Genomic DNA, 18,738 nt, shown 5'->3' with positions numbered 1-18,738 from the left:
CCGGAACTTCTGAGTAACTTTTGTGATGCCTCTGTACACTGGTTAGATCTACAACCAATCAAAACTAAATGTAGCCATTATGGTGGTGGTCTCCAGCGTCATCTTCTACGCTGTAGTGTGCTGGGGCAGCAGGATGAAGACGGCCGACACCAACAGACTCAACAAGCTCATTAGGAAGGCTGGCTCGGTGCTGGGAGTGGAGCTGGAGTCTGTGGTGGAGGTGACGGAGAGGAGGATACTGAGGAAACTCCTCAGAATTCGTAACAACACGTCTCACCCCCTGCACGACACACTGCTGTCCTACAGGAGCACATTCAGTGGTAGACTGAGACTACCGAGGAGCAGCACAGAACGCCACAGGAGGTCCTTCCTGCCAGTGGCCATCAGACTGTATAACTCCTCCCCTTTCTGTTGGGAGAAGAGCTAGATGATCATGTCAGGCATCACTGTCATTCCCTCCACTGGTCTATATTATGTTTACTTAGCACCTTACATCTCCATATTTGTATCCATGTATCATATATTGTGCTCATACTGCGTACTGTACTCTTTTTTGGATTATAGTGACACTTATACTTATACTCTGTACTTAAGTGCATTTATTGTGACTTGATACCTCTGGCACAAGAATTTCCTTCGGGATTAATAAAGTTTTATCTTATCTTATCTTATCTTATCTTATCTTATCTTATCTTATCTTATCTTATCTTATCTTATCTTATCTTATCTTATCTTATCTTATCTTATCTTATCTTATCTTATCTTATCTTATCTTATCTTATCTTATCTTATCTTATCTTATCTTATGGCAGTTAGGTTCTTCAAAGGCGCTCTTTGGTAAAATCACAGAGGCAGGTTTTTGACGTGATTGTAAAAAAATAAGCAAGCTGTTCACTGTGAATCTGAGAGCTGTTTAATATGGTCTGACAGAATATAGTCTGGCTCTCAGGCTACACAAATTCCTGGTGGGAGCTAGTAGTGTAACAGTGGTGTGTCTGCAACACAATCATCTTGCCCTTTTCTCATGAATATTTTCATGTAAAGGCAACGCAACCTGATTTACATTTGTGTTTGCAGCGTTGCTCTTGTCAGAGCCACTTTATATTCCATAGAAGGGGTTTGTGTATATGGCAGCTTTTGGGAGCACCTTCTGTGGTTACGCTGTCAGGATATGTAGGTGACAGGAGTGGACGTCTCAAGGGTGGAAAGATGTAACCTTCCACCAGATGATGCGTCAGGCTGTAGTAGGTGTAAATCTGCTCCAAGGACTAAACAATATACAATCGTGCTTTTGTCTTCTTCTTCTTCTCCTCCATGGATGTCTGACTTGTACTGTAGTGTCATCATCATGTCCTGAACAGCATGTGAATTGTTGCTAGCCCTGCTAACATCACTAAACTCCAGCAGAGACAGAGGCCAAGGTCACAGTCCTGGCCTGGTGTTTATGGTCAGATGGAATGTGAACTGTGGGTGAGAAAAAAGGGGGGAAGTTATAATGAGGCATCCCCCCTCTGCCGGTTGTTTGTTTGGACAGACCGGCTGTCTCACAGCACAAGCTGTGGATGGAATACTAATAGATATGACTAATGATTCTCTCTCCATTTCTCTCCATTCCCTCCCACTCCAGTCTCTTCTCTCACTCCTCCTTCTCCTCTTCGCCTTCATGTGGATGGAAGTTTTAACTCTTCAGAATGCATAATTCAGTCACAGCTAACGGGGACAGCTGCAGCACACACACATACACTCACTGTCACATTTCAGGGGTATTTAGGCCAAGTACTAACACCCCCAACCCTTGCTGATCCCCATTTGTAATCACTTATTGGTGGGTGGACTTAAAGCCATACTTAACCATAGAGTGGGCCAATCTAATCCTTTCCTCATCCATCATAGGTGTTTAACTCTCTAAACCATACTTTTCTGGTGCCCTAAGGGGGGGACGGGAATACATCCCAGATCTGTAGAAACTCTCTACTGAGCCTGATCAAAACCTACGGAGGTTTAACCAAAGGCAGAGGCTTTAAAGACAGTTTTCTGTATGAAGTTTTGGCATCATAATACCCACTGTTTTAATCTAGAAGGCAATAATCTGACAGAAATGGGATAGGAATAGAGACACTGGTGTCCCAATGTGATGCTCACAATCAAATTAGCTTTCTATTAAACTTTAGTGGCCACATAACAACAAATCTGTCAGCAGCCCCACTGCCGCCACACACACACACACACCCCTCCTCTCCGTTCTACAGATTGCTTACCAGGAGTCACATTCTATCTGTAAAGATAATTATAATACCACTAAAACGTCTACCAGTCAAAGTCAAAACCACTCCTGGCCGCCAGAGAGAGGGTCTAAATAAAATGAGATTGCATTGATTGAGGCAATAGATTACAGCATTTAGGTGGAGCTTTGGCAGTGTATTGGCTGTATGTTATTTAATAGTCCCCTCAGGGTTTTACTCCAGAGCCATTTAGCAAGAATCTGCAATGAGGAGAAAGTCTTCGGAGTCAATAATGTGGCTTACTTTTATTTCTGCTGCACCTCTTATCACAGGGAGAAAGAGTCACAGAACAATGGCCAGATGTTCTTCACTAAAAAGGGGATTTGAGAGCAGAACAACACTTCCGCCTAGCATCTAGTTATGTCAATGGAGTGAGACATTTGTGTCGAATTTCAGAGCTTAAGAAAGTAAAGAAAGAGAATAGCACCACTGCAGCATGTTGCATACAGGCAGTATTTGCGAAAATATGCGTTTACCCACTGTACAAAAGTGAGGCCATATACATTGCTTGGACTCTGTATGTTCTGGCTTCACTTTTTGGGGAGCTTTCACATCATCGCCATCTTTATATATAGTCTATGGTGTCAACTTGAGGAGGCTAGAATCTTCTAAAAGCATAAAAATTGTATTTAATAGCCTGAAACTGTGTAGCAGATGCTAACATTAGCAGCTGCAGCTAGTGCCACCATGGACAACAGGACTCTCCAGTTAGGTTAATACCAGTAAGGTTTTTCTCATTAATGTTAGCGTTTACTGACAAACACACTGAGCAGTTAGGCATAACATCCCTGGCATTATGCTATTTGTGAGATTTGATGGAACCAACAACAGTGTAAACAAAAACACAACTCCACAGGAAACCTTTGTGTGTAATTAACGAAATGCTGCAGAAATAAGTCCCAAAACCAGGAATCACTTTATTAGCATTTTAACGCTTCTAGTTCACTTATCCTGAATTCAGTGGGTGTTTCTGTAAAGGGTTTTGGTTGGATGCCCAAAATAAGACTAGTTAGCACAAATGAGATTTCTGTTTTATGACACACAAAACACTAATTTTTGTGGGACTACAAACCTAATAAAAGCAGGTGCGACTGTGGAGAAGATTTTTCTCATGATCGCATTTAGACTTCAAGAATCATAATAGCAGTGTCCATTAATGAGGAATATTTTTTTTTTAAAAATCCTATTTACCAGGCTGCACTCTACAGTCCTTGACTTACATGAAAACATACATTAGCACTGTGGTAGCGACAACAACAACAGACCTAGAGGAGTATCTACCCCTGGATTCATGCTAATGCTAATATGCCCACTGTTTCCTATACACTCTTATTTATAGTTTTCTAATAACCCAAGTCAAGTAGTTCTTTATCCGTTCTTTCTCTCTCTGTCTGTATTTGAAGCCTCTCTGTGCCAAGAGAGACAAGATCGTCCCTCAGTTCATTAGAGAAAAACACAAACACGACACGTTCCCCTGTGCTTCACACTCTGAAGCTTGTATACACACAGTCGAGGGTTAAAGGAGCACCCTCAGGACCTGTATGACAAGGTCTCCATCTTGTTCAGTGCCAGGTGTGTTTAAACTGAGTGCGTGATGATACATACAGATGCTTAAAGCTGCGAATGAAGATTTTAATAATGTGCAAAATAACAATGTAGAAGTCATCACCTGCATCCTGCAATTTACCCAAAGTTTTACAAAGTTTTTTTCTTTTTTTTATTTACCACTGCACTGTTTTGGTTGCTCTCACCAGAACCGTGTTCAACAAATAAACTTAAACAACAGCAACTGTACACAAAGAGCAGAAGAAGTTTTAAAGAATTTCCCCTCTGGGATAAATAAAGTGATTCTGATTCTGATTCTGAAAGACAGTCAGCAAAAACTAAAACAAAACAGAACTCAAGTTAAGAGATGGATCCTTTCCTCAGGAGCTGCAAATGCAACAAAAGCACCAAATGAATGCTGTTTTTGTTTAGTAAATGCTTAATACGTGGCGACAGCAATGTCCTCTTTTTTTTTTTTATTCATTGCACGTCTCTGACTGCTGGATTTTCGAAAAACATGCTCCACAACACACCAGGTTGTAAACATTTCAAATATTTTTGCTGTGAACTTTAACATTATAACAAGGAGATCTATAGTGACTGACTCACTTTGGGGTCGACCTCATGTGGCCTTTTATTGAACTGCAGTGTTTGTCATTTTCGGAGGTTGTTTTTACACCTTGTTGTACTGTCTCCCTTTAGCCACTTTTATTCATAAATTAGTGTAGGAAGTTTTTATGTTCATTTCGATGTGATAACCGGCTCCCTCATGTGGCTCACAATTGTACTGCAGATGTAAACCTTTAAAGACCGTAGCTTAGAAATTCAAATTCATCTGTTAACCCAAATAAAATCACAACCATGCTGCAACCACTGTCGCCCACCTAGAGATGTCACAAACTGCATTCCTCTTTGGCCCCAAATGTGACTCCATGTTAACCTTACAGCCTGGTACAAAGACGGTTTTGGTCTTTATTGATAAGTAATTTTTTTCTGTCACCCACTTATTTAACTATATTAAGATTTCACATACTTGTGGGTCGCCTCTTTGCTTTCTCAGCAGGTACAGAACTTTACACATTCATCCGTTTGTGTGTGTGTGTGTGTGTGTGTGTGTGTGTGTCGTGTGTGTGACTGACTGGGACACTAATGAGACCGCTGATTACAGTGGAAAGCCTCAGGTTATCATTAGCTCTCCGAGGATCAAACACCACGTCGCGCCTGCAGCAACATCCACGGTCAGATATTTGTTTTTCCACTGGAGAAGCAGAAAATCTGTTCAAATTAAAGGAAGGTGGAAATTAGCACCTTTCTTACTGAGACGGCTGAGAAACTTGATCAAAAAGCAGATGAAGGATTCACAACATGCCTTGTGCACAAACACAAACCCTGACTTGTGTATGTGAATTCCTGCACAAAAGGCATTAGTAGCCCTTTCAATGGACTTCCGGAGACAATGGGGACCAACACCACACAGGCTCGGAGGTTCTGGCAGACGGCTTTGATTGTCTCAACCGGGCCTGTAATGAGATAGCTGCTTGCTTGACGTCTCCGTGAGAAAGTCTGCATTTGCACACATGATTATTATTATCTCAACAGCCTCAGGAGCCTGCCCCTTTTTTCAGTCACTGTTCAGCTCAAATAAAACTGATTTAAGTGGCAAACTCCGGAAATGAGAGAGAGAAGGAAGGCCGTGTCGGCCATTATTTGAATGTGTACGCTCTGTATGGAGTAAACAGACTAAGTGGAATCATAAAGATTGTATGGATAGGTAAAGGCATGCAGAATGCTGGTAATACTCCCTCAGATGTGGGAAAGACACGGGGAGCGTCCACATGACATGCTACTGAGTGGTATGAACTGTGGGGTCTGGTGGGTTTTGGAGCTATTAGGTGTGGTTCTACAAGTAAAAAATTGGTAGGTTTTATACTTTATCCATCCACAAGGGTAGAAGAGATTCTGTGTGGTCAATAGAGGGCAAACAAAAAGATCATCTCCTTAGCTATAAAGATAACTGACTTTTAAGAGACTGAATAGAAAGGTCTGTTACAATCGTGGCCAAGTTTTACTTTCCACATCCAAATGTCATCATCAGAATGTGGACATTAACCTCCTAGGTGACTTATGCTTAGCCAGTGGCTTCAAATGCACCAACCATGTTGTTGGATACACCACACAATGGCTGCTTTTGAAGAGAAGGTCTATTGAACATCCTTTCCGAGACATTGAGGAGGCAGTTTTGTGGATGCTGATCTGCTGTGTACGAGGGTGAACACAAGCCTTTGCTTGGACTCCTCCGACATGTGGACATGGCAAGCTGGTTAGTAGACTTTCTACCTGCACTACTAATGTGTAATAGTAGTCTTGAAATGTTGCTATTTATATTAAATTGGCCACAGTAAGACTGAGGACAGCAGACTTGTTCTAGAAGCTGCACTATGGATGCTTGAAGGATGGTTCCTTGTCAGGCCTCTCTTCCTGGCATCCTTCCCCTCCTCTTTTCTCCCTTTATCCTGTCCTCCCTTTCTGCAGAGGCCCTCTGGACCCCATCAAGGCTCACTCTGTTCATCCCACATGTGAGGGGTCAGTGCGTACCCCACAAAAATAAACCCAGCCACTCAATGTGAGGATCTTTGTGTATGTCCTCGCCTCCCACCCCACCCTCTCTTTCTCTCTCTCTCTCTCTCTCTCTCTCTCTCTCTCTCTCTCTCCTTCTCTCTCACTTACTTGTGCCCTATAGACGAGAATTGGCTCCATTCACGCTGCTTCCCTCCCCCCTGGAGTGGACTTCTCAGGGCCCTAACAGTGCAATTCTATGCCTTATTGCTTCAGCTCCTCCATGGAGAACGGCATCGTCAAAGCATTTGTGAGGACACAGAAGGAAATGAACTGGCTTTGTGCTTAAACACATTGACATATAGGCGAGATCACGTGGTGGGGCAAGCATTTAACAAGAGAAAAGGGCAGAATGTGTAAAATGTCTCCAAGTGGCCATCTTGGAAGGAAAAATGTCAGGACCTGTTTGGAAATGAAGCAGTTTTATGAGTTTGCCCCATGCTGGCTGTCCTCCAGCCTAATCCACATTGTGTTCTGACTTCCTATGAACCAAAGCAGGTTTCTCAAGCTCATCTCCACTTCATGTTTAATCTCCCCCTGCTCTTTCATTAGGACCACACCATGTGTTGATTCTAAAGAAATGAAGCGGACACCTCATTTCGAGCAAGAATGAGCCGCAGAGAGCCTTTGTCCCACTGCAGGAATGCCCATAAGACAGAGAGGAACTCTGTTTGGCCTGACTCGGGTTGCTACACCAGGGCTGAAGAAAGCCATGGCAACGCAGGCAGAAGGTCTGCCGGACCACATAGCGCCGATACAATACGGCAGCGTGGGGTTTGTCATTCTAGTCAGGCCTGACCCAAATTACGACATCCTGGGAAAAAACAGTCCACCAGTCTTTTAATTGGGTTTGCAGTTATTTGGCTGTTAGCAACAATAAACAAAACATATGGATGTATGAAGTCTAATCACTGAGGCAACGGCCCTGTTAATGATTTAACTCTGCAGCCTGTAGCCCATGGCGGTGGCTGGATTATTGGGCTTTTCCAATTGTTTACCCATCTGCGGTTATAATTCTCAGAATTTTAAGCTTAATAGCCTTTAATATTTTCATATGTTTATCATCTCCTATCAACAGCCTGAAGAAAAAATCTGCTTAAAATGGGAAGAACAACAAAGCAGCGATTAGGACCATGTCTGCACACAACACCAGGCACAAATGCAAAAGTTTTACTCTGCAACTTTTACCCCCCAAACTTTTGCAAACGGATCATATAAATTCCCCAACACACACATGTACACACACACATACACAAACATGCAGCACACTGCCTTCGTGCTTTCACAAGTTTGTCTGTACTTCATCTCAAAACTTTTCTTCCAGCCTGCTCACCATCACATCACACCTACTCCACAAAAAAATCAGTCTATGTATCAGTCAGTCTGCAGCCACAAAATAACAATAAAAAAAATCCACTTACTTTATTCTGGAGGTCTGGTCGTTGTATGTCAGAGCTTAAAGCAATAGTTTCTCTAGGCTCTTTTCATCTGCACCTCTGCCCTGCTGCCCTGCCTCTCCAATACTATTTCTCTTTGTGGGCTGAGCACACGATAGCTGTGTAGACTTTTTTTTGTGTGTGTGTCTGTGTGTGTGTGTTGCATGGGTTGGAGGGGAGGGTGATGGGTTGGGTGTTGAATGCCGGGTTTCCTGACTCGTGATCAGGAGCTCATTACCCCCAAGGTCACTCCAGGGACAGCCCAGCCTGGCATCACCAGAGAGAAGATGTGAGATGGAGGATGAGAGTGAGAGCAGTAAAAAAAAAAAAAATCTAAAGTGCTCGGGAGATCCACAGGGAGGAAAGGGCGGAAGAGAGAGATTATATATGGACTGATGCATAAACGAGAAGTGAACGACACTGATCGAAGTGCCAACAGAGGCAGAGATCCAACAACAATATGTGTCCGTGTGAGCTCTGCATGGGAACAGCAGCCCAGTCAAACCACACAGTTACATAAAATATGTGATGTTGATCCATGGAAAAGTGTGAGTCCAAAGCAATCAATACAATATTGACACACACCAACTGGGCCGTGGCTTTGTTTTTCAGCTTTTAGTACCGAGCAGCGCAGCAAAGACAACGCATGTTTATGTTTTATTTTATGAGTGACATCTGAAGGTTTTAATTGTAAGAATTCTTAGTCATCTAAAGTTTATGTGACTTATGGGGTCATGTTATATGCAAATCTGCTTGTTTTCTTTATGTAGCATCCATGCATTCATTCATCCATGAAGAACAGAGGTTAACTTTTAAATCTGTTCATGTATTTTTTATAAATCAAAAAACAGTTCTATCTGTACTGTCTGCATGTTCTTTTGACCCTGAGTCCATAACAGACATGTTAAATTCCCATTGATTTGACCATTCTCTTACAATAATATGTTTTTTAAGCTTGTAGTGAAGCTATCAGAGGTGAATGTTAGTCATATTAAGACTTTCCGTGACAGGCTGGAGCCAGCGCGCTGGTTATGGTCCTAGCTAGCCTGCCATATTTGAGAAAATATAAGTTGAGATGTTTTTCAGTACAGTACTTTTTTTTTAATGGTAAAAGTGTGATTAAAACAGAGAATTATCTGCCCACTCTCTATCTCTTCTTCTCATTTCAGCTCTTGTTAGTGGCCACAGATTCTTTTAAAGGGAGAGCGATAATAAGTTGTGGATGCTCTTGGTGTGTTTGTAACAGCAGATGGCTGCAGATGACCCTGTGGAGCAGACCCGGCACTCTGCCACAGCTGGGCGAGCCTGGATTGACAGATTACAGCTCGTACAATCAATAAAGTGTACCATTAGGTCTGTCCACAAAGCCCTGTGTACAATGCTGATGTCAGACCGCCTCTATAAACTCTCTCAGGTCCACACAAAGACGAATGGCTGTATATATCACATTATAAGGCTGTCTTCCAGGCTCGGGCTATTGATTGAGTGCCTGGCATTGGATTCATTCTGTGCCAGTTTTAAAATGACTCATAGGTCCAAAAAAAAGCAGCATAATTATTAGATAACGCATTTTAGTGACAGAGGCTGCTGTTAAGGTGCTATTCAGAGTCATTCACAATGTGATTATAATGCACACTTTAATGGTGTTTTCTAAGCAGAAGCACATTAGGTAGAATGATGAAGGCTCAACATTATTAATTCAAAAAAGGGACAAAAATTAGCATTAGTGACTAATAGTTCTGTGCAGAAGAGTCAAAGCCAAGTCTCAACTGCTTTACAAGAAGACTCGAATTATTGAGGCAAAAGAAGGAATTCTTTCAAAATATATAAATAAAAAAATGATCCTTTCAAAGCAGATGTTCTCTTTTGCCAATTGTTTAATCTGCATTTGTGTCCTCATTGAAGTAAAATCGTAACAAAACATCCCTTTTAAAACAATAAGTTAAAATTTTTAAGTCTTAACACAGCCTGTGTTTACGTGTCTATGCGCCCTCTTGTGGTTGTGTGAAAAAGTACATGTAAAATCTGTAGGACCACAAATTGTCAATAAAATAGCCAGGAAAATGGTGGCTAAGTTTGTCCTGTAATTCACCATGGCATTCTCAGAAATGGCAGAGAAACCTCTGGCAGAGAAGTTTTGGGTTTTACACTTAAAAAAAAAATTTAAGGCCAAATCTGGAGTGCACCAGATTGCTTGCTTGGCAAAAATCGTGGTTAGTCAGGCTTGGTGCACTCGTTATTAATACCTGTTACAAAGTCAGACAAGACTTTAAACCAGCATTAAAGTTAAGACCTACATTTTCCGCCCTGGTGGTACACTCCACTTCCGAAGTCTAAATATAAGGACAGAAGACTTGATGCTGGGGTGCCGCTCGATAACAGGTATTCAAACCTAAAAGTTTAAAAGTGTGATGAGTCAAGCTGCTTTAACACCTTTCACCTCACAGCTGAAAGCTTGTTTTGAAAGTCATCAAAGAGGTGCTACACTGGGGGAAAATGGAAAAGTAATGGATTAGTTAGTAAGACGCCTTTAGGCTGTTTGGTGCATCTGGCCCAGAAAGATATGTCCTCATCCACAGTCTAAATTAAGCAGAAACTGGTGATAAAGGTATTGATTTTTGGCAGATGAAGAGAGCAGAGATACACTTCAAGGATCACTTCAGTGCACACATGGCCAAAATGTTTTCTAACAAACTGGTAGTAGGTCGTCATGCAGGTTTTTTAAAACACCATAATTGCACTTCAGTGTTCATTCAGCTGTTTTGAGTTCCTGTGGGAGACTGTCGCCATGTTGGCAGCGTCTCAAGTTAATTCAAATAAGGGCAAGGAGGTGGAGTATAGAGTTGTGGAGGTGGAGTATAGAGTTGTGGAGGCAGATAACAAGTGAGTTATAAAAAGAGACTGTAAACCTTTATTTCTACTGTATAGAATTTTTCGGACATTATAAAATGATGTTCTTCGGTCCCCACAGGCTGCCGCTTCACTTTTTGACAGATCTGCTTCATTTGTCAGCCTCAGAGGTGGCTGGTTGTTGCATTCTCACGTTGTCAAGGAGTTGCACATTAAAAGACATTCTCACTCTCTTAGTCAGGTTCTCTTAACGTCACATCACCCTTTTATCACAAGCTTTCTGCTTGCATTGTTGTGCCTCATTCCCTCAGGTTTTGCTTCAGCTAAAATATATCAGTCAATTCCTGGTACTTGGCTGAATAGAGCCAAGCACCTTTTTTGTTTTTTTTGTTTTGAGCTAAGCTGAGAGTTACTCATGTTAATGCAGTAATCTGGGTGTAGCAGAAGGTCTACTGCGGTGCAGTGGCTAGCAGTGCTGCGTCACAGCTGTTTTGAACCTGTGTGGAGTTTGCACATCTTCGCATTCTTGTGTGGATTTTCCTCCATGCACTCCGACTTCGTCCCACATACCAAAGGCATGCATGTTATGTAAATTGTGGACTCTGGATTGGCTATAGGTGTGGGTTGTTTATCTCTGTGTTAGCGATGCAATAGACTAGTCCAATGTGTAGCTGCTAAACAGTTAAAGAAACTGGATGTATGAATGTGACGCTCATTGTTGATCTGTGTGTCACTTTTGGCCTCTTAATTTTCTCTCGTCATTCTCTCATCTGCCTTAAGGACAGCGTTTGCACACTGCGCTCAAACTTGTGATTAAGGTCGATATAAATAAAGTTGACTTGTTTCATTAGGTGTACTGTTAGACAGCTGGATACAGTATGCGGCTGCTTTCAGGTTTAAATGGCGGTCATGGCCCCGCAGATGTTCAGTGTGTGTGTGTGTGTTTTGTCCTGTGTGATGTGACTCTGAGCCTAGCAGGGTACATTCTTGTGGAGACATTCTGTTCCTGTGTTTTGTCCTCGCACACTACCTCAACAAATGAAATGTATGGATTCCAACTAAAAAAAGTATGGGCTTCTGACTCTGGGATATGTTACTATGAAGACTTCCAATATGCTCTATGTATGATTATCTTATATCTAAACAATTTCTGAGTGATCTGAGAGGATGTTCTGAGCCACGGCTATTTTCACCGCTTCTCTCGCAGCCATAAATTCAATCTCCATTTCCTTCCAGACATGTTGCACAAATTGAATACTTGCTTTAAAAAAAAAAAAAAAAAAAAAGGTGTAGAAAAATGACTTTTCTGCTATTTCCTGGTGCTCTCATCTGTGCTAGGTTTGTGTCGGGGAATGATGGGATTGAAGAGGTAGAGCTTTGTGTGTAGTGCTGTGGTTTAAAAAATAAAAAAAAAAAAAAACAGAAAGACAGGAGAAATGCTTCGGCTGACTCCAACAGGCTGATTTCATTTGGTTTCATCAGGCTCTCGACACAGACAGGCACAGTCGCTGCCACTGCCGTCACACACTAGACGAACAGGGTTAGTGGAGCATAACAGCGACTTCATCCCTGGCTCTGCTCAGGCTCATGGTGACAGCAGCCAGTTTAGCCAAAGTAAAAAAAAATAAATAAAAAGGGAGCTGCTGGATTTAATATAAAGATCATATTTCACTTTAAATCTGTGTAAACTGTTTTGTGGTGCTCCAAAAAAAATCAACTCTTGGAATAAGCCACAAGGATCTTTTTCACATTGTTTGTCATATCTCCTTTAATCAAATGAAAGGGATAATATCATTGGAGAGGATTCTGGTGGACAGCGTCTCGCTCACTGAGAGGGGAGCTGGAAAGTAAATGGATGAAATGCAATATTAATGAGTTGAATATGAGACAGCAGCAGTGGAATGGTATAGCTTTATCAGCGGGGGGGGGGGTGAGTCATACTAATTGTTGACTATCACTGGGGGTGATGCTGAAACCCCCAGTAGTGTAACATGATGCTAAAGATGGTGATCTAAAGCATCTGTCACACAATCCAGCAGAGTGTCGTGAGAAAGGCTGACAAAAGTTTATTTCAGTCAGCACCATTAAAGTAAATTTAGACACATGCACAACTTTTTAAGAACCTACAGGGAAAGCCTAGGGCACAAACGGTAAACTTTCTTTCCTTTCCAAGAGCAGACGGAAAGCCTAAGGTAGCGTGAGTCCACAGTTTCATCTTTCCAAGTACTGAATAGCCTGAGACAAGTAGAGGTCATCTTCCACGTTTACATGTGCATCAACAGAAATCCTAAGGCACATCAAGCACAACGTTTGCCTTTCCAAGTGCATAAAGGGAAAGCCTAAGGAACAAAGAGCACACTCTTGCCTTTCCAGGTGCTGGCACAGATTGCTACATGGAAGGTTTAAAGTCGGGAAAGGTTAACTTCCATCTTTAGTAAAAAGAAGAAAGCCTAAGGCACAGAGACAATTGGTTGAATCTGTAACAATATTGATTTGAAGAAATTAAAAGTAATTCCTATATGACTCTAATGAGACACAAACACGTCTGTAAGATTTGATTCCCATCACGATTCAATCTTTCTCAAAGTACAACCTTTATCTCCTGACGAGGTTTATGGCTCTCATCTATTCAGCATGAGGTAATGAATGGCATCCCATTATGCCCATTTAATTTCACAAGAAGCTCAGTTTCATTAATAAAGCATAAGCTCTTGGTTGAATATTAATATTTATATGCCTGTGCAATAGCTAATAAGAGTAAAGAGATTTTTTACTTTCCAAAGACCATCCCTCACTCCCCATAGAATACGATCGGCATGTTTTTTTTTCCTCCTTCTTCTTCTTCTCTTTTCCGTCTTGAGTTTTTCACATCGAAAAAGAAGCAATGGTTTATCTCCAGTGCCTCCACGACTGCAGCTGCATTTGTTATTCAGGCATTAATTCGGTATTTAATCACCATTTAAAACCCATTTGATGGTAATTAGTCATCATACACTTTTAGCATCAGCAGTGTAATGGTGAAAATCTATTGATTAGCAAGATAATCAGACTGAAAATGAAAGAATGCTGATTTATTAGCATGTGTATGATGATGCGGTTCCCTCATATTGGAAATCCCATGAGGAACTCTTAGTGTCAGACTGTGGAAACTTCTGCCAGTCAAACAAAATCTGATTCAGTACAAGGTTTATTTTGCATGTGTACAGTGCTACAGAAGTTTCTCCGCTGAATTTTAATGCCAGATTAATCAAACATGTCCTCTCTTATGCTCATGTATAACCTAGCAGTGGAAGCCCCCGTTCTGGCAGCCCTGTTGCAACACTGCAGAACTTAATTTATGACTGACAATTAATCTGAAGGAGCCAACACACTCCAGCATGGCTGGTGGAGCGTGACAGCGCTGGCGAAAACAGTCCTCGCCCGATTCGTCTCCCAGCCGACAGTCTGGCCCTGTCGCCCAGCATTTATCTGCCTCCATACGCTTCCCCCCAAAAACTCATTAATCTCTAATGACTTAATTCTGTGTTCCCAGTATGGCCTGCGTGTGTTCTCATTAATGGATTTTCAATCTTATGTTATAGAGCAGAAACAAGATTATAAAATGTCTTTTTCTTTCAAAAAAAACAAAAGAGAGAGGGCTTAGATTGGAAATAGGAAATGTACGTGATCCTTCTTGTAGTTATTTGATGTTGAGTGCTGCAGATAATCAAGTATGAGATCTGGTAGGGATGATGACAGAAAATGAAAACTTGTAACGGCTTCAAGTAAGTGGAAATTAAGAAGTTGTGAAAGACACTGAAAGACACGGAGCAGAGTGAGTTTATAGAGGGCAAATGGTGGGATGGTTGGTGAAAGTAAAATATTTGACATCATTAGCAAAATATTGTCAGAATCCTAACCATCTTTACAGGTTGGTAAATCCTTACCAACCTGCACGATTAGCTGGACATGCTACTTGGCTAGGGCCAGGACTCTGGTCCTCAGCTATAGCCAGTGGGCGGGGTCCTAAATGTCAATGTCATTATGACAGTGGATGTGAACACTTACAGCCTCGTGTAGTGTCCTCCTGCTCCATCTCTTTGCCTTTATTCGGATTAGCCAGGAGTGAGGTGGACTGCCAAAATGGTGGTTCCACTAACACAAACCTTTAGGGTGCTGCCCATCTTTATTTATTGTAGTTAATTTTTTAATGTTATAAAACTATCAATGAGATTCTGATATTTGTACAATAATCAGAACTGATGAAGAGTTGACCTACAAAGTTGAACTGCTCCCTTTACAACTTTGTAAACACAGACACACAGTGCTGCATTGTTACTCTTAGCTGTTTTTGGGATTATAGATTCTCACTTGGGTATTTGCTCTGTAAAGAAATAAACACAGCCTTCCACATTTCACTAAAAAAACCACTAAACCCAGAGCCACAAAAAAAGAACGCATATGCATGAATACATTTGATCTCTCTACCATCATGAACACACACAAAAAAACTTTGAGGCTAATTAGTGAGGGAGTTATTGTGAAAAATCTACACAGAATGAAAGTGAGATAAAGAGGAAAATTAAGAGACATGTCATCTGCCCGGTTTTGTAAAAGTAACTTTGTGCTGTCCTCCCCAAAAACACAGAGCTCTGTACTTGAGCTCGAAGCATCTTGGTGTTCCCGGCAGTCACCTTTAACAATAGGATTAGTGCCAAGCTGAGCAGCAGAGAAGACAGGGGAAGGGAGGATAAAAAGTGCCTGGGATCACTCCTATCACTGATGGAGCCTGAACCCCTGAGGGAGCACTTGTCTTTCTGTTTGATTTGTTCCCTGTCATCTAGTCTGTAGCCAGTGGGCTGGGGTCTGTTTGTTTGGCGCTGGCACAGCCCTTTTATCTGCCGATTGAGAGAAAGAAGTACAGGAGGCAGCTCTCTGACCAGACGCTGAACCATCCCTGTCCCCCTCGAGCCGACCTGAAGACATCAGGACGCCATCAGGACACTAGCCTGGTGTTTCCTGACACCTCTGCGGCAGTGGAGTCCGAAATGTTAGGAACGTGGAATGAGATTTGCCAAGTCATGCTTTTTATTTTTGAAACATAGACAGACCTCCTACCTGCTCATCATTTTATTCTTACTTATTTTTACCAATGAACACTTTGTTGGAGGTGCCAGAAAAAAGCTCTGTACAAGAGGAAGTTCCTGCAGTTGGAACACACCATAAAAGTGGCCCACTAGTCCCTGCAGTGGAAAACACACCTTTTACAGATGACCTACCTGTGGTACTTCCTGTGAGTGAACTTGGCCGGATGTTATTTTCCTTAAATATAAAAAAGCTTCTGTCTCCCTCCAGCTGATTGCCAGTGTTTGGAAGCACCTCCAGCCCTAATCAATGAGGAAATAAATTACCACCGGCAGCCTGGGCAGAGGGCAAGAGGAGCAAGCTTTAGTCCAACCAAACCTGTTCCTGCCGAGGAAAAGTTGAGGAAACGCTTGCAGTAATGAGACGACATCTGGGTGAGAAGGGAGCATATGCTAAAGTTTTGAATTGAATTTTTCTTCACTCACTCTTCTTTACAGGGATTTATCTGTGATTGGCACTGGGCCCCTCTGCCTCATTTCTCCAGTTGCAGGCTTCTCTGTGAGTCGGCCAAGCGTGTAAACACACATCAGCTTAGCGGGCGCTGGTCCTGCCCTTTGCAGGTGCTCACTGTCAGTCCAGGAGGGGGTAAAGTAAATAAAAATCCATCTGACAACACAGCTCTGACCATCTGCAATCAGCACTCTGTGGAGTTAATGTCCACACAGAACCCATCACTGAAAAGCAAAAACAGCAGGGATTCCTAGAAAGCTTTTGAAAATAATCACTTAGGCCTACACACTGAAAACTAATGTTACACAAAAGTTTATTCTGCTTTATTTACTCTACAATGTCAAAGTGCTGGTCAGATATCCTGCATCCAAAATGTTACCATTAGCATAGTGGCTGTTGTTAATATCTTTTCTACCATTGTGACATTTTAAAGTAGTTAAATTAAGACAACCTGCTACTTAGTGAGCTACCTGCTTCATGTTTTTAGTTGTTGAACTAAAAAACTAATTCCTCAAAATGCTGCATAACAGGCTAAACTGTACACAAACTGTTACTTGGCAGTTGATGCCTGTTAGCGTAGTAGCTCCTTTGCAAATATGTGTTTTTATTCACTGATGTTTCACGTACTAGCTAACTTGAGTATTTGCTGGAGTAGTTGAATTACTCAAAATGCTACTTACATTTTATATACTTGCTGGTCAAACTGATACTTGGTTAGCTTGCTAGATAGCAAGGTTGAACACTTGTTGATTAAGCTGCTACCTAGCAAGCTACCTACTTAGCCAAACTTCTCCCTGACAACTGATCAGCTTGCTAGCACAGTAGCTACCTATTTTAAGTCATTATTTTTCCTGCTACAAGTCTGTTGTTCTCTCAAACCTTGCTTTATTAACTGCTATCTAGCAAGCTATCTACCTGCTATGTGACTGCAAACCAGTTTATTAGCATTGTTAGAATATATTGTGTATTTACAATGTATTTTGGCCAAATAGTCTGCAGCCCTGCAGACTCACAATCACCCATTTCAAGCTGTGGAAAGGCTATAAATGCGATTTAGTATATGAGATTTAACTGGAAGGAAGCAGAGCGACAACTAAACACTCAAATATTTATGCACATAACTTTATTTAAATACTTTAATCAGCTCATTTTGATCAACATCCATTTTTAATGAAGCCACATGCAGCCGTCTCTACAGGAAACGTGCCTCAGCTGAGAGCGGTTTGTCACGCTTGGAAATGGCCATTGTTAGAAAGATAAAATGTGTGGATTAGCTCCTGCACTGCAGAGCCCCATGCGTAATGCTTGCTGATGAGTTTTCATCTATCACCAAGGTATCAATGCTGTATTCTCATTAGCAAGCATTAGATGTGGTGCATTACAATGCAGCCTCCCAAATGGTCTCCATTATTATAATTGGACAAGTGGCTTTGTGAGTTTTACCACAAAAGCAACATCTTTTACACACATTTAAATTGAATGTTTATTCGACTCAGGCTTGCTTTATACGTATGAATATTGTGTTAAATATGAGTGTTTTGAGCCATCTGTATCCACAGGTTACATTATATAATGTGGGGAGAAAGGGAGCCAAGCAAAGCAGCTGCAGTGATGTGTATGTGTGTGTTTTATTTGTGTTTTATTTGGGTCAATTTTTTTAAGCCAAGCAGACGGATCACAGCGCCAGCCACATCGATGTCTGTGTCTCCTGGCATACAGATGAGAATGTGTCTGGTTGGAGTGGAGCTCTGTGATTTCCACTTAATGAGGTTGAGAATAGCCACGGTCTGTGCAGGTTAGGCTGGACTGTGTTGACCTTTAACCCCACATAACCATCAGTCACATGAGTCTGACAGATTGCAAACAACTGACCGAAGCAATGGCCCCTTAATGCACATAACTCACCGTGAAGAGGCCTGAATCTGTCTGAATGGGGGGGGGGGGGGGGGGGGGGGGGGGGGGGTGATTCAGTTTTTATCCATATATTTCAGTAAAAAATAATTAAGAATTAAGTTTAAGTGAACAGAATTAAGTGAACTGAACATAATATTTGTTTCTACTTAATACGTTTAAATGTTGTTTATTATTATCTTTATATGCTGGTTGTTTCTAGGGGTTTTCCGGTGGGAAAGGGATCATTGAAAGCTCATATAGACAAGCCAAAGGGCTGCTGGGAAAACATTTTGTAAAGAAGTGAGATCAAAATAGAATTATTAGGTTTAAATGACAAGTGCAAGGAACTTGTGTTCCAGCACTGGGAAGCACAGCGGTGGTGCTATCATGGTTTGGACCTGTTTTGCCGCATCTGGACGAGGACAGCTTGCCATCATTGATTATATTATTAATTATTTCAGTGGATTTTATCCCTCCTAACACGGAGCTGTCACAAATTGACATGCGCTATTGCTCTGGTTATGTTCACACTATTGAAAACA

The 18,738-nt window shown here is 41.7% G+C and overlaps 1 protein-coding gene across 1 annotated transcript in view; it reads right to left on the bottom strand.

Moving 5' to 3' along the window:
• Positions 1-8,033, bottom strand: part of ptn (pleiotrophin) — a 41,935-nt gene extending 33,902 nt beyond the window's left edge. Inside the window, exon 1 of the mRNA XM_028399082.1 lies at positions 7,865-8,033. The gene's annotated coding sequence lies outside the window, so the exon portion shown is untranslated. The remainder of the gene's footprint in view (positions 1-7,864) is intronic.
• Between the last annotated feature and the right edge of the window lie 10,705 nt (positions 8,034-18,738).

Source organism: Parambassis ranga, chromosome 2, assembly GCF_900634625.1.
Source record: "Parambassis ranga chromosome 2, fParRan2.1, whole genome shotgun sequence".
NCBI lineage: Eukaryota > Metazoa > Chordata > Actinopteri > Ambassidae > Parambassis > Parambassis ranga.
This window is presented reverse-complemented; position numbering and strand designations above follow the sequence as displayed.